This window comes from Symphalangus syndactylus, chromosome 17, assembly GCF_028878055.3.
Source record: "Symphalangus syndactylus isolate Jambi chromosome 17, NHGRI_mSymSyn1-v2.1_pri, whole genome shotgun sequence".
In the NCBI taxonomy this organism is placed as follows: domain Eukaryota; kingdom Metazoa; phylum Chordata; class Mammalia; order Primates; family Hylobatidae; genus Symphalangus; species Symphalangus syndactylus.
Genome location: NC_072439.2, coordinates 91,964,093 through 91,979,986, shown reverse-complemented (window position 1 = coordinate 91,979,986; position 15,894 = coordinate 91,964,093). Strand labels below are relative to the sequence as shown.

The following is a 15,894-nucleotide window of genomic DNA, read 5'->3' as shown; positions in this document are numbered from 1 at the left end:
AGAGGAGGTGGCTTGGGATAGCATCTGACTCACCATGTTCCTGGGAAAGAACTATGATGCCTCTGGCCCATCTATCAAATTTGAGTGGCTCCACCCACTAGAATGCCCTATTTCTCTCAAATTGAGTTCCTCATCAAGGGTGGTAATAGAAGAGGATGCCAGGAGATGTTACTTAATACTTTTTCTCATCTATAAAAAAGGGGACATACAATAATAAATGATAAGATATGAAGATATTTTGTGAACTGTAAAGCACTGTGCAAACTTCAGTGGCTTTGTTCCTCACAAAGGTGGAAGAGTGAAAGACAGCTGCTGGAAACCCATTATGGTGTCTGTAATGATGATGATCAAAACTACCCCATAAGGATGTGACGGAACACTCATTCACTTATTATCTTAAAGTATCAATAACTGACACAACCTTAAGTGTGGCCTGTTCCTGGACAATGTTCACATTGGGACCAGGCTTGTCAGTAAAGGCTTGCAGCTCTAATATGGAGTCTCACACATTAGCATGATGGGTGAGGTGCAAAGATCATTGCCAGTCAAGTTGACTTGAATTCTCCTTAAATTAAGCAGATGCATCAGAATTCTCACTCTGTTTCTATAGAATTTAAATATCTGAAGATAAGGCCAAGGCCAGCGAAGTTTGAAAGGCAATAAAGTACCTTGGTGCTCCTCAAAAGAACTAAAGGAAAACTTGGATTGTGAATCATACCAAGTAGATAGCACCTCTGTGTGAGCTCATCCTTATCTGAATGTCATTGTTCTTCAAACCTTTCTTCCTCTTGTTTAGCACTTTCCATATTTGCCCAGATCAAGGGAAAACTTCACTTTGTCCCCATATTCCCACATTTTTCAGCCTGTTATTATTCCTAGTATGATCTGGTTGTGTATATTTCCTTCATTTTACATGTGGCTCAGGCGTAACATCTCTGAATTTCCTTCTTTCCTCATTTCCCACAAACCCCATTTACCCCCAGCCTGCCCTAAAATCTCTTCATTTAGCTGGTACCATGCAACTTTGATAGAAGTCATTGCAGCTTCTAGGGTTATGTGGGGATGGCTCGTTGAGTCCTAAAAATAGGCAATCAGAGAGTTTCTCAATGCTGAACCTCTGGAAATCCCTTGGCAGTTTGCATACTCCACTTCTATTGATAAGTTTTCCAATATGGTCATTATCAGCAATTGAAAACTAGATATGAATTTATTTAATTAATATTTACCGAATACCTATCACAGGGCCAGCCTCATTAAATGCAGGCAGGGTAAAGTAGCTATGAAATGAGTAAGACCTTGTCCTGGGCTGAAGCAGCATAAAGGATGTTAGGTGGAAAAAGAAGTAAACTCGAAACATAGCACTGGTTCTGCCACTGATGAGCCAGGTGAGCCATAGAGATCTCCACCCACTGTTTCTTCATTCATAAAATGAAGGCGTTAGACCCGTGCAGTGGCTCTTAGCCATAACAGCATGTTAGAATCACCTGGGAGCTTTTGAAACTTCCCAATTCCAAGTCCCCACCCAAATCTAAGGAATCAGAACCTCTAGAGGAGAGTCCTAGCAGGAACTTCCCAGAGGATTTCAACATACTGTATGGATTGCAAACCACTGGCCTATGTCATCTCTCAGGACCAACCTTGTCCCAAACATTTTCTGAGTAACACACATCCAGGCACTTAATAGATTTGCTGTCAGTTCACCCTTTCCCTAATGTTGTTGCTTTATTTTCTGGTTCAGGATTGGGGTTTTCTGTTTGTGTTTTGTGGGGAAAAGGAGGAGTTAAAAGCAGGTGGTCCTTCGGATGCTTTTGTCATGTTTCTTTGGCAAATGACTTTCTTTCTTGCGATTCTCTATTATTTTTCATTTACCTCCGAAGAATAGTCAATAATACAAAGTAAATACTCTTTAAAAGAACAGGCTTCTTTTTAACAAACAATGTGAGTTCAAAAGGATAAGTGGTTATTTGTAAAGTGGAGCCTGAGTTATTCTCTTCAATATTCAATTTTCAGGAGAGTCCTTAGCTAAACCTTAAGCTTGCTTCATTTATTTTTAATTGAATAGCATTTCTGTGATTTTAGTTCACTTATTTCATTATTTTTGTAATTTATTGCTTTGTTTCCCTTTTCCAAAACAGAAAAAAAAGTGAACACACACCCACACACCCACACACCCCAATTTAGGAAAGATAAAGTTTGAAAACTGTGCTCAGATCTCTTAACTGAGCTGACCTGGGATAGAACACATTGCTATGCTAAAGAGGCTTTTACTTCTTTATGGAAACGCCATTCTCCTGCCTCAGCCTCTCCGAGTAGCTGGGACTACAGGCGCCCGCCACCACGCCCGGCTAATTTTTTTTGTATTTTTAGTAGAGATGGGGTTTCACCGTGGTCTCGATCTCCTGACCTCGTGATCCGCCCGCCTCGGCCTCCCAAAGTGCTGGGATTACAAGCGTGAGCCACTGCGCCCGGCCAATGCTGTGCTTTTTCTAAGTGTCTATTGCTGCTGCTTGACTCTATTTAAAAAATCCAACAGCCTATAGGTGATCTGAGTCAAGCAGACATCTAGATCAAGGGTGAGGAATAGCAGAGAATATTTGCTGGAAGATGAGAGTGAAATACAGCAAAGATATATGAGCTTCAATGCAGCAAGGGCAGTGGTTTTTTAATTATTTTTTGTGATAACTTTTTACCACAATATGTATTTATTTGATAATAAAATTAAAACTTATTAATGAAGAAAGTAGAAAAATATAGAAAAGTGGAAATAATTATTTTAAATATTATAATAGTCATATTACCCAAAGGTAGAACTTTCTAATAATTTGATGTGATTTCTCTAGCCCTTTTTCCTTTCCCAGAGATAGGCTTTGGGGTTTATTCTTATTTTTTATTTTTTTAACATAGCATCATGTAAAAATAATTTTGATTTGTGCATTATTTTCCATTTCAGTATATAGTAATATACTCTTACCATACATACTTTCTAAACATAGATTGATTGATTGATTCATATATACGTGTGTGTGTATATATATATAATTTTTTTTTTTTTGAGACAGGGTTTCACTCCTGTTGCTCAGGCTGGAGTGCAGTGACATGATCTCATTTCACTGCAACCTCCACCTCCCAGGCTCAAGCAATTCTCCTGCCTAAGCCTCTCAAGTAGCTGTGATTACCCACACATGCCACATGCCCAGCTAATTTTTGTATTTTTTCTAGAGATGAGGTTTCTCCATATTGCCTAGGCTGGTCTCAAACTCTTGAGCTCAAGTGATCCACCCACCTGAGCCTCCCAAATTGCAGGATTATAGGTGTGAGCCACCACACTGACCTCACATAATATTTTTAAGAATCTAACATTTGCAATGTATTTTCTGCAATAATGGAAATGGTATGTCTGGAGTTGTGCAACTCAGCAGCCATGAATAAAATAGACAAAAAATCCTTTCTTCCAGGAAGTTACATTCTAGGTAAGGAATGCAGATAATAAAATGGATATACTAATTATATAGCTTATTAAACAGTGATAAACCTAAACTAAATAGTCAAGAAATATTCAGAAGGTTAGAGGAAGGTAACAGTTTAAAATAACATGGCAATGGAAGTCCTCAATGAGAAGATGAAGTTTAAGAAATAATTTAAAAGAGATGAAGCAAATCAAGTGGTACCTGGTAGGAAAGTATTCCGGAAATAGCATATGCAAGTTCCCTAAGGTAGAATCGTGTACAAAATGTTCAAAAAAGAGCAAAAGGGCCAGTGCAGATGCAATGAAGTAAGCTAAGAAGATAGTATTTTAAAATGAAAGCATAAAGGGAAAGAGATTTCAAATGTATAGGATATGACAGACCATTATAAAGACTTCCTCTTTTACTTTGAATGAAAGCGAAAGATATTAAGTTTTGATCAAAGGAAACAGAGATCTAAATTGAGACATAGTAAGAATATTCTTCCTGTTGTGTTGAAAAATAGACCATAAGTGGATAAAGAGAGAAACTATGAGTTCATATAGAAGGTTATTACAATAATCCAGGCAAGAGATGGCTTGGTGATTGCAGTCTGTTGTAGGAGGAAGTGGTTAGAATCTGGATATTACTTTAAAGTAGAGCCAACTGGTTTTGCTGATTGACTAGATGTGAGGTATGAAAGTAAAAGACTAGTCAAAAATGGTTCCAAAGCTTTTTGCCTAAGAAATTGATAGGATGGAGCAGACATAAACCAAAAGTGGAAAGACTGAGAGTGAGCAGGTTTGAAAAAGAAAGTCAGAAATTTCATTTTGGACATGGTAATAATTTCTCCTTCTCCTTCTCCTTCCTCTTCCTCTTCTTCCTCTTTCTCTTCTTCTTCTTCTTCTTCTTCTTCTTCTTCTTCTTCTTCTTCTTCTTCCTCTTCCTCTTCTTCTTATTTTTTATTTATTTATTCATTTTTTTTGAGATAGAGTCTTGTTCTGTCGCCCAGGCTAGAGTGCACTGGTGCGATCTTGGCTCACTGCAACCTCCACCACCCGGGTTCAAGAGATTCTCCCACCTCAGCCTCTGGAGTAGCTGGGACTACAGGCATAAGCCACCATACCCGGCTAATTTTTGTATTTTTGGTAGAGACTGGGATTCACCATGTTGGCCAGGCTGGTCTCGAACTCCTGACCTCAGGTGATCCATCCACCTCAGTCTCCCAAAGTGCTGGGATTACAGGCATGAGTCGCCATGCCCAACCTGGACATAGTCGTCTTAACATGCCTATTGTGCATCCAAGTAGAGATGTCCAGTAAGCAGCAGAAAAACGGGCATATGAAGAACTAGAATGGAGAAAAGGATTTCAAGAAAAGAGAGTAACAAAACATCAGTTTCACAGGATTGAGTCAAGTTGAAAATACGCCCCAGTCTTTGGATATTTAGATTGATTGTTACATATCACTAGGCTAGCTGGTTAATAATGGCAGAAACCAAATTTATTTTTCTCATTACCGAATCCATCTTTTATTATCTCTCAAATTTTTCATTCTTTTTTTCTCTGTGAGAGTATCATCAAAGAAATCTGGTATGTTAGGGTCACAGACCAGCCCTGGATTCTGATCCCGAATCTGCCTTTTTAATAATTGCATCTTTATAATTTAATGTGATAGAAACCAAACGTGTCAGTTTAAGTGTTCTGGGAAGGAGGATGCCAAGACAGAGTTAGACTTGCAAAAACATGATGGCTTATGCCTGTGGAGAAAAAAAAATAGGAAAAGGCAGCAGGAGTAGATAGGAAAAGTCTTTTCCAGGGATCGGAGGGATCAGCAAACTTTTTCTGTAAATGGCCAGATAGCAAATATTTCAGGCTTTGTGGGTCACATAAATTGTCTATCATATATTCCTAATATTTTGTCTCTTGTATCATTCTTTGAAATATGTAAATCAGTCTTAGTTTGTGGGCCATACAAAAAACAGGCTGTGGACCCGATTTAGCCTATGGGCTATAGTTAACAAATACAGCCTGGTCTGACACCTGTGAATGGATAATAGGAAAGCAGGAGAATTGTGTCAGAAAAACTTCAGGCTGTTGAGTGTTCTTATAAAGCCTTGTGGCCAGCCCATGGGGAGTTCTTGTTTAATGGATGTCCATAAGGTAGTCCTGCACTGGGCAGCAATGGTCACTTCCTAATACCCCCACTGTATTTACTCATTATCTGTGAGCTGTTGAAAGTGTGGCTTTAACTAGAAAGTTGCAGCAGCTGCCAACAGCACTGCAGCGAAAAGCTGTCAACAAACTGCCAGCCCCCACACCCCTTCAACTCCCGCTCCGTGGAAGATTCTTACTTGAAGAGCAGCATACCTCCTGAATGTCACATGAAACTACAGAGAATTAGCCAATAGACCTTTGGTTTTCTCACATTCCAAGTTGTCCCAAGGTAGGTAGTAGAGAGATGCTTTGATGAATTTGTAAAATTATTGCTCAGTCATCATCTTCTCTCTTTGTCATTCTTAGTGAATGGCTTCCGTCCTCATGGCTATTTGGGTTCCAGGAAGGTTACTCTACCTTCACTCTTATCACTTTATTCAAGTCAAGAAGATGAAGAAGCCAAAGAAGAATAAGGCAAAAAAGAGAAAGGAGTGGTACTTATAAATCAGAAAATCAAAACTTTTTCATAAATCCTCAGTGGGTGGAAAACTGAATAGTGGGATAGAATAGAGAGTACAAATAGACCTAAGCATGTGTGGAATCGTGACATAAGACATGGTAGTATTACAGATCAACAGAGAAATGAGGGATGCTTCAATATATGCTGTGGGGCAAGTGGATATTTACAGGGGAAACAAACAAACAAAGATGGTCTCTAACCCGTACCATACACAAAAATTAATTTTACGTAGGTTAAAGACTAAAATATAAAAAAATTCAGAAAAAATACAGAAGAATAAATTTCTTACCATAAATTAAAGAATTTTTCTAATTAAGACAGAAAACCAAACCTTAAAAAATAGTTATATACAACTATGTTAAAATAAAGGACTCTGTTCATCGAAGACATAATAGAAACATCAGAACGCAATCCAAAATTAGGAAGAATAACCACTACATAGTATATAATAAACAGACTTAATATTAAGAATATTTTTAAAAACCAATAGATCAATTATAACAAACACAATCAAGTGGAAAAAAGCTAAATTCATGCAAAGGCATTTTGCAAAAGATAAACGATATAAGCTTATTAAAATATGAAAATATGTTCAATCTTATTAATAACTTTAATAATAAAACCTTATTAATAAAATTAATGAAAAATACAATTTTAAACCAGACTTACATGTCCACCAGATTGACAAAATGTAAGATGTCTGATATGCATCCAAGTGTTGTAGGTTATGTGGATTAATGATGGTCTCCAACTGATCGAACAAATTTTGAAAGGAATACTAACATTATACTGTAAATTTAAACATCCTACTTCATATTAAAATGCACTAATAAGCATATACTTTTGAGAAACTCAGATGTATATCAGGGTACATATATAGGAATGACAATTATAGCTACAGTAGGAAAACTGGAAACCTTTAAAATTTTCACTGGTTTAATGATAATTTGTGGTGTGTTTACACATTGAAACATCTTATAGCAGTATGAAAAAAATAAATAGATACAGTTATATGTAAGATGAATATTTTCTTAGAAACAATTTTGAGTCAAAAAAGCAACTCCCAGGCTCACGCCTGTAATCCCAGCACTTTGGGAGGCTAAGGCGGGAGGATCACCTGAGGTCCGGAACCCATTTCTACTAAAAATACAGAATTAGCCGGGCTGGTGGCACATGCCTGTAATTCCAGCTACTTGGGAGGCTGAGGAAGGAGAATCACTTGAACCCAGGAGGCGGAGGTTGCCGTGAGCAGAGATCATGCCATTGCACTCCAGCCTGGGCAACAAGAGCCAAACTCGGTCTCAAAAAAAAAAAAAAGCAACTCCCAGAAGGACACATTGCATGTGATATCATTTTCAACTCATAACCAGCAAAGCTCAATAATATATTGTTAAGGTGTGTGTGTGTGTGTATAATACACATGTGACATCAAACTATTGTAAAGAAAAGACATGGACATGAATAACAAAATTTAGTATAATGTTTTCTTTGAAAGAAGACAAGCAGCGGGATGGTAAAGAAGTTACAAGTATATAGTTATTGTTGGTAAAGTTCTAGTCCTTGGGTTAGGTAGTGGGTTTATAGGTATTCATTATATAATTATTATTCTTTAAGACTTACATATATTACATACGTATTCTTTTTTGTTTATATCAGATAGTATACGGAAAATACAATAAAGAAATATGTTTTAAAACAAATAAATCCCTTTATTTTTATGTCTCATTGGATAGAATGGTTGTCCATGGTCATATTCAGCAGCAAGTGAATTAGGGTATTTAGTTTCATAGATGGCCACGTTGCTGCCCATCAAAACCAGCTTTTGCCTACTTCATTAGCTATGTAGCCTTGACCAACTTATCTTTCAGTCTCAGTCATGACATGTGTCCAACTTAACTCACAGGCTTTCAGTGGAAGTCAAATGACATATGTGAATGTCCTTTGTAAATGAGAAATACTGGATAAATGTAAAGGGTTTTTTTTTTAGGATGTATATATGTGTGTGTATATGTATATATACACCTGAAAATTAAAAATATATGTAATATATATTTTTTACATTTATATATTAATGCCTACATATCTATATATAGATATTATATATTATATAATATATATTAATATATAGATATATAATATATAATATATATTAATATATAGATATATAATATATAATATATATTAATATATAGATATATAATATATAATATATATTAATATATAGATATATAATATATAATATATATTAATATATAGATATATAATGTAGATATATAATATATAGATAATATAATATAATTAATATAATACATATATTTACATATGTATGTAAATTATATATGTATGTAAAATGAAAGCCTATATCTTGCAATTTCAAGCACACATTTGGGTAGAGTCCTTTCCCTGTTTTCAAATATCATCCTGCCTCATGTCTGTCTGTCAGAATAATATATGGACTCAGCACTGAGAATTCCATATTACAGAAGTAAGGACATTTTCTACTGATGTGACTTTTTATTTAAAAAGAATAAACCGAAAAATGAGTCTAAATGCAGCCACTTTGCTATTTTAGTTCTTCTTAAGATACTGGAAGCAAAGCAATTTTACTGAAATGTTATCAGTGAAACTACTCACTCTACAATGAAACATTTGTGTTTAATTTTGTGTTTATTTATTTTGTATTTAATATGTGTCAAATCTTTATCCAAACAGAAATGGTATAAAGAGATGAGTAAGACATAGTCTGTGGCTCAGGGCTACTTTGCTGTAAGAACCCAGAGTGACACCATTCTCACTGTGGTCCTACTGTTTATTCTGTATCTAGCAGCAAGATCTTTGGAAGACATAAGTTAGATAATTATCTTATCACTCTACTGTTCACAATCCTCCAAGATTTACAGATCACTTAAAATTAAATCTGGGCCAGGCGTGGTGGCTCACGCCTGTAATCCCAGCACTTTGGGAGGCCGAGACGGGCGGATCACAAGGTCAGGAGATCGAGACCGCGGTGAAACCCCGTCTCTACTAAAAATACAAAAAATTAGCTGGGCGTGGTGGCGGGCACCTGTAGTCCCAGCTACTCGGGAGGCTGAGGCAGGAGAATGGCGTGAACCCGGGAGGCGGAGCCGGCAGTGAGCCAAGATGGCGCCACTGCACTCCAGCCTGGGTGACAGAGCGAGACTCCATCTCAAAAAAAAAAAAAAAAAAAAATTAAATCTGACATTAGCTACATTCCCATCCTTATACGTTATTACTCTCCTCCTAGACCATCTTGACCTGGCCATACTAGTCTCCTTGCTATTTCTGAGATGCAGCAAGTGCACATCTTAAACTTACTGCTTTTTTCGCAGCATCAGTTTTCTCCCAGAAGAATTTTCTTATCAGAAAAGACCTCTCTGATCACCCTATATAAAGTAGCCACCTATGACACTCTATTCTCTTTCCCTGCTTTATTTTTCTTTGTAACATGACAAGAATGACAGAATATTATATTTTTATTCATGCATTACTGTATTGCCTGTTTCATGAGAATGAATGTTTTACAAAAGCAGCCATTTTATATGTTCATGTGTATTATGTTCATCATTGTGCCACAAATGTTTAGAACAGTGCCTATCACATAGTAGAGCTCAAATAGTAACTAGTAAATGAATTAATAAACTAATGAATAATGATTAAGGCAGAGTACATGACTCAAGTCAGATCAATGAGGCTCCATTTCAGATCTTTTATTATAATTATCAGGGAAGAAAACTCTTTCTCTAGAAGATGAAATAAAAAACCCTAGAGCCAATAAAAAAATCAAATGAATGTAACTCTATGAAAAGAGCAGAACTGAGACTGGAGAGGAGAAATGCCTGACTACATAAATCAAGCCTCTTGATCCAGCCCCACGTAGAGTGAGTTATAAGCCTGGAATTTTCAGTTTTATGCACATATACATTTCATATTTTCTTAATGTATTTTGACTTGTATTTCTATCATTTACTTCTGACAGAGTCCTGACTAATACATTCACTGATCTCCTTTTATACGAATAGTTAGATTGAGACCTGGAAAAAAGAAGAGTTTTGCCCAAACTCACAAAAACAATGGAGCTAAGATGTAAACATGGATCTTCTGAGTTCAAGTACTGATCTTTTTCTTCTGTACAAGCAGCTTCCAACGCTCCCTGATCTCAGGTTGTACATTTACAAAACAGCCTAGTATTCCAGCCAGGAATCCTAGGAAATTAAGTAGGTTGAGATTAAGTTTCCTATGCTGTTTAATCGTTTTAAGTCTAAACTGCCACCTCACTGTGAGGGAGTCCAACTCCGAAAAAAGAAGAGAAATCCCGCAAAGAAAATCTTAGGGTTAATCCTTTCTATCCAACCTAAGCCATAGGTTTGTTAAGGAAAGAAAATTTGCTTTTAGAAAGATTCTCTTTTCCTCTAAAACGGGTACCATTCATGCTTTTTTTCTCTGAGTTGATTACAGGTCATAGATATTTTAAATCACTGCATCACGATGAATGTAATCAGTTATTGTTTCTGTGTATTATTGCGTACCTGACAACCACATAATCTCATCTTAAGACTGTCAGAGAAATGAGAAAGTATCTTGCTTGGTACCTGGCACTTAGTAGGTATCTGATAACTTATATTCATTAAATATGAACATGAGTGTGTCTTGTCCATAATACTGTAAAAATTTATAGGGAAATTGTCTTAATTTTTATAATTTTCAAGCCCTGAGATAATTCCTCTATTGAATTCCCATGTTTTCAGTTTATTATTTGTTAGAACATGATTAAAGTAAAGCTAGAAAAGACTAATAGTCTCCACATTATATTTTGAGTTTACTGGAGAAGACAACAATAAAATGTGGTGATAACTTCATATTTTAATCCTCATATTTATTACTTTCTTACTGAGTTTGCTAGACATTTTCAAAAGCGCTTTTTAATCCAGTTTTTCTAAGTCATGTGGTTTATAGTTTAAATTAAACTATTTAATATAGTAAGAACAATGTAAATGTAAATTGTTAGAATCAATAATATGGCTCTATGGAAAAGATTAGGGTAAAAATGTTCTTCAGAAGAAATTGTTTTTAAATTAAAATATAAAAGTTTTGTTTATTGAATATATTAATAATTTGTGTAAAATGATAATTTCAAACTTTTGAAGAAAGTTTATTTTGTTAATTGTTTAAACAGGACATGTTTTGAAGCTTGTTTTTATTATTAATGGCTTTTAAAACTCTCCTTATTTAAAAAAAGTAAGTAAAAGCATGCACTGTCCAGAAAATTTAAAAATTAAATTAATTTACATTCAATATTAAAATTTTAGACAATGCTTATTCACTTTGACTATTAATACATTGTCTTTCAATGCCAATCAGCCTCTCATTCAACCAAAAGTATGAATTAAGTGCCCACAGCTATCAACTACATGTGGTGCGCTCTGAAAACTTATTTAATAATAGCAGCTTAAATTGTTCCTTTTTTTAGTTGAATTAAGTGTCTACTTTGACAAAGTCATGAGGTCAGAACTTAGCTGTGTAAAGATTATGAGACACGGTTGAGATTTGAAGTAGTTTAGAAGGAAGCGTTTTAAGTTAAATACAAGCACAAAACTCTGCCCTAGCTGAAAAATCCCCCAGATTAGGGTAAATCCCAACAGGAAGCAATTCTCAGGACAATAGACAGCCTCTGGTTTCTCCTTCCTGACATTCTGTCAGGTCTTTTCAACCAAACCCATCTAAAACTGTCACAAATTTAAAACTCCAGACTCATTTGTTTATTGAACTCCACACTTGTTATACAGTACTTGCTCAGTATTTCCACTAAAATGTCTGATAGGAATCTCAAACAAAACATGAACAAAACCAAATTATTGATCCCATTTCTCTCCCTCTGTCCTCCCTCTTTTAGCCCCTTTGTCCCCTGCCAACAGCAAACAAAACAAAAACCTGAGATTCTACTCTTCTCAGTTTAACCGTTTCTCTGTTTCTTTAGACAGTGAGCCAAGGTCTTGACAATACTCTTGAATACATTCTTTGTCTCATACACTATGTCCAATCCATTATTAAATCCTGTTAGCTGTAGTTTACAGTTTACCCCAAATCTGATCCCTGCTCACTTCTCAATTGGATATTAGTCCAAACCCCATAGTCTCTCATTTGGACTATTGATATTTTATTGGACCTTTTCATTGGTCACTGGACTTTAATCCTTGTCCACTGATGGTCTAATATCCAGACAGCAACAGGATTATCTTACAACTCAATTTATAATTGTGTTTCCCTTCTGCTCAAAACCATCTAAGGCTTTTACACTTGGAATAAAATTCAAATTCTACACCTTGGAGTATGCTCTACAAGGTCCTATATATAACATGGCCTGATATGGTTTGGCTTTGTGTTCCCACCCAAATATCATCTCAAATAGTAATCACCAGGTGTTGAGGGAGGGACGTGGTGGGAGATGATTGGATCATGAGGGTGGTTCCCCCATACTGTTCTTGTGATAGTGAGTGTTCTCATGAGATCCAATGGTTTCATAAGGTGCTCTTCCCCCTTCACTTCCTTCACACATTCTCTTGCCTGCTGCCATGTAAGACATGCCTGTTCCCCCTTCCACCATTATTATAAGTTTTCTAAGGCCTCCCCAGCCATGTGGAACTGTGAGTCCAATAAACATCTTTTCTTTAAAATGTGTAGTTCTTTGTAGCAGTCTTAAAATAGACTAATACAGTAAATTGGTACTCAGGCAATGAGGTACTGCTATAAAGATGCAGAAAATGTGGAAGCAACTTTGGAACTGGGTAACAGGCAGAGGTTGGAACAGTTTGGAGGCCTCAGAAGAAGACAGGAAGATGTGGGAAAGTTTGGAACTTCCTAGAGACTTGTTGAAATGTTTTGACCAAAATGCTGATAGTGATGTGGACAATGAAGTCCAGGCTGAGGTGGTCTCAGATGGAGATGAGGAACTTACTGGGAACTGGAATGAAGATCACTTTTGCTATGCTTTAGCAAAGAGACTGGTGGCATTTTGCCTCTTCCCTAGAGATATGTGGAACTTTAAACTTGAGACAGATGATCTGAAATTGGAACTTATGTTTAAAAGGGAAGCAGAGCATAAAAGTTTAGAAAATTTGCAGCCTGATGATGCAATAGAAAAAGAAAAACCCATTTTCTGGGGAGAAATTCAAGCCGGCTGCAGAAATTTGCATAAGTAATAAGGAGTCAAACATTAATAGCCAAGACAATGGGGAAAATATCTCCAGGGCATGTCAGAGATCTTTGAGGCAGCCCCTTCCATCACAGGCCCAGAGACCTAGGAGGAAAAACTGGTTTCATGGGCTGGGCTCAGGGCCACACTGCTGTATACAGCCTTGAAACTTGATGCCATGCATTCCAGCTGTGGCTAAAAGGGGCCAAGGTACAGCTTGGGCCATTGCTTCAGAAGGTGCAAGTTCCAAGCCTTGGTGGCTTCCACATGCTGTTGTGCCTGTGAGTCCACAGAAGTCAAGAATTGATGTTGGGGAACCTCCACCTAAATGTCAGAGGATGTATGAAAATGCCTGGATGTCCAGGCATAAGTCTGCTGCAGGAGCAGAGCCCTCATGGAGAACCTCTGCTAGGGTGGTGCAGAAGGGAAATAAATGTGGGGTTGGAGGCCCCACACAGAGTCCTCACTGGGTCACTGCCTAGTGAAACTGTGAGAAGAGGGCCGCCAACCTCCAGACCCCAGAATGTTGGATCCACCAACAGCTTGCAATGTACACCTGGAAAAGCCACAGGCCACTCAATACCAGCCCATGAAGGAGTTTCCCAAGGCTGTGGGGGCCCACCCCCTTAATCAGTGTGCCCTGGATGTGAGACATGGAGTCAAGGGGATTATTTTGAAGCTTTAAGATTTAATAACTGCCCTATTGGATTATGGACTTGCATGGGGCCTGTAGCACCTTTGTTTTGGCCAATTTCTTCCATTTGAAATAAGTGTATTTACCCAATGCCTGTATCCCCATTGTATCTTAGAAGGAACTAACATTTTATTATTATTATTTTACAGGCTCCTAGGTGGAAGGGACTTGACTTGTCTCAGATAATTAGTTTTGAAATGTGAAAGATGTGATATTTCAGAGGGACCAGAGGCAAAATAATATGGTTTTGCTTTGTGTTTCTACCCAAATACATCTCAAATTGTAATCCCCAGGTGTTGAGGGAGGGACCTGGTGGGAGGTGATTGGATCATGGAGGTGGTTTCCCCCATGCTGTTCTCATGATAGTGAGTGAGTTCTCATGAGATCTGATGGTTTCATAGGGGGCTCCTCTCCTTTCGCTTCTGTTACACACTCTCTTGCCTGTGGCCATATAAGACGTGACTGCCTCCCCTTCCACCATGATTATAAGTTTCCCGAGGTCTCCCCAGCTGTGTGGAGCTGTGAGTCAATTAAGCCTCTTTTAAAATAATTTACCCAGTCTTGGGGAGTTCTTTATAGCAGTATGAGAACCGACTAATACATGGCCCTTTGTTTCTCTGATACCATCGCCTCTCCTTGACACATTCTTCAACAACCACATTGATCTCCTTGCTCTTACTCAGATATCAAAGGAATAGTCCCACTGCAGGCCATTTACATTTGCTGTACTCTGAGCCTAGATTGTTTTTCTCTGGATATCCACATGCTATGGTTCCTCATAGCATTTATTATGCTCAAATGTCACCTCATCCAAGAAGCTTCCCATGACATCATATAGAAAATAGTACATAACCCAGCCCCTCATTACTCTCTAACGTCCTACTTGTTTTTTCTTCATAATTCTTATCACCAACTGACACATAGTTATTGGCTTACATGCACATTTTTTATATTCCCACAGATATGTAGAATTTTTTTGTTTTCATTTACTGCTATATCTCATTTCTGGAACTGTGCCTTGCCCAAAGCTAGCATTTAATAAATAACTGAAAAGCAATTAACTCCTCTTCATTTCTCTCACTACTTTGATACAATTTTCTTTCACATATCCCTAATAAATTAGAATTGTAATAATTATTTATCTCTGATTTTCCTACATCCTTTCTGCAAGATAAAGCTTGTATTACCCCTCTATTTTAAGATACTTATTGCTAAGCAGGTGAGATAGTTGGCAAAAGAAGATAAATTGCTTTTATCAGTCACCTCTTTGTAGAATTTCAGAGATGAGCTGATGAAAGGAGGACAATTTATGGAAACGAAAATGATGAGGTGTGAAAGAGTAGGGTTTTTTTTTTTCCATAAAATTGTCTTCCACCTAGGACTGAAAGAGATCCTGGAGGTCAAATGATACAATTTAGACTAAACCTAATTCTTTTTCAAGTATCCTCGACAAGTGGCCATCCTTTTAGCCTCCACAGACAAAAGCTCTCTAAAACGCAAGGTGGCAGATGTTATAATTCAGAGACTTCCCCCAAATAAGCCCCGCCCTTTGGAGAATCTTTCAGCACATCATTAGACTTTATTCAATTTATCACTAGAGGATATTTTTTCTGTAAAGTCCCCAAAAAAGCACCTTTCAGATTCTCTGTCTTGATGCTAAACAACTGTGAAAACTGTCATAATTGCTGAAGGTCACCATCAGGCCCTGCTGAAAGACTGTCAGCCTTTCTGTAACAATGATTCAGTTCACAGAACCCAGCAAACAGACATCTGTGTCTAAAGACCTTTCAAAAGAGACTTTTGTCATGAACTTACACCAGTGTTAGATTATGTGACAAGCTTGTCAGTGTTGATAAACAGTAATGCCAGCTA

The 15,894-nt window shown here is 37.2% G+C and overlaps 1 protein-coding gene across 2 annotated transcripts in view; it reads right to left on the bottom strand.

The window, feature by feature from the left end:
* CLDN16 (claudin 16) overlaps positions 1-15,520 on the bottom strand; it is a 123,978-nt gene extending 108,458 nt beyond the window's left edge. For both annotated transcript variants that reach the window (XM_063620538.1, XM_063620539.1), the window contains exon 1: positions 15,286-15,520. The gene's annotated coding sequence lies outside the window, so the exon portion shown is untranslated. The remainder of the gene's footprint in view (positions 1-15,285) is intronic.
* Positions 15,521-15,894: the final 374 nt, after the last annotated feature.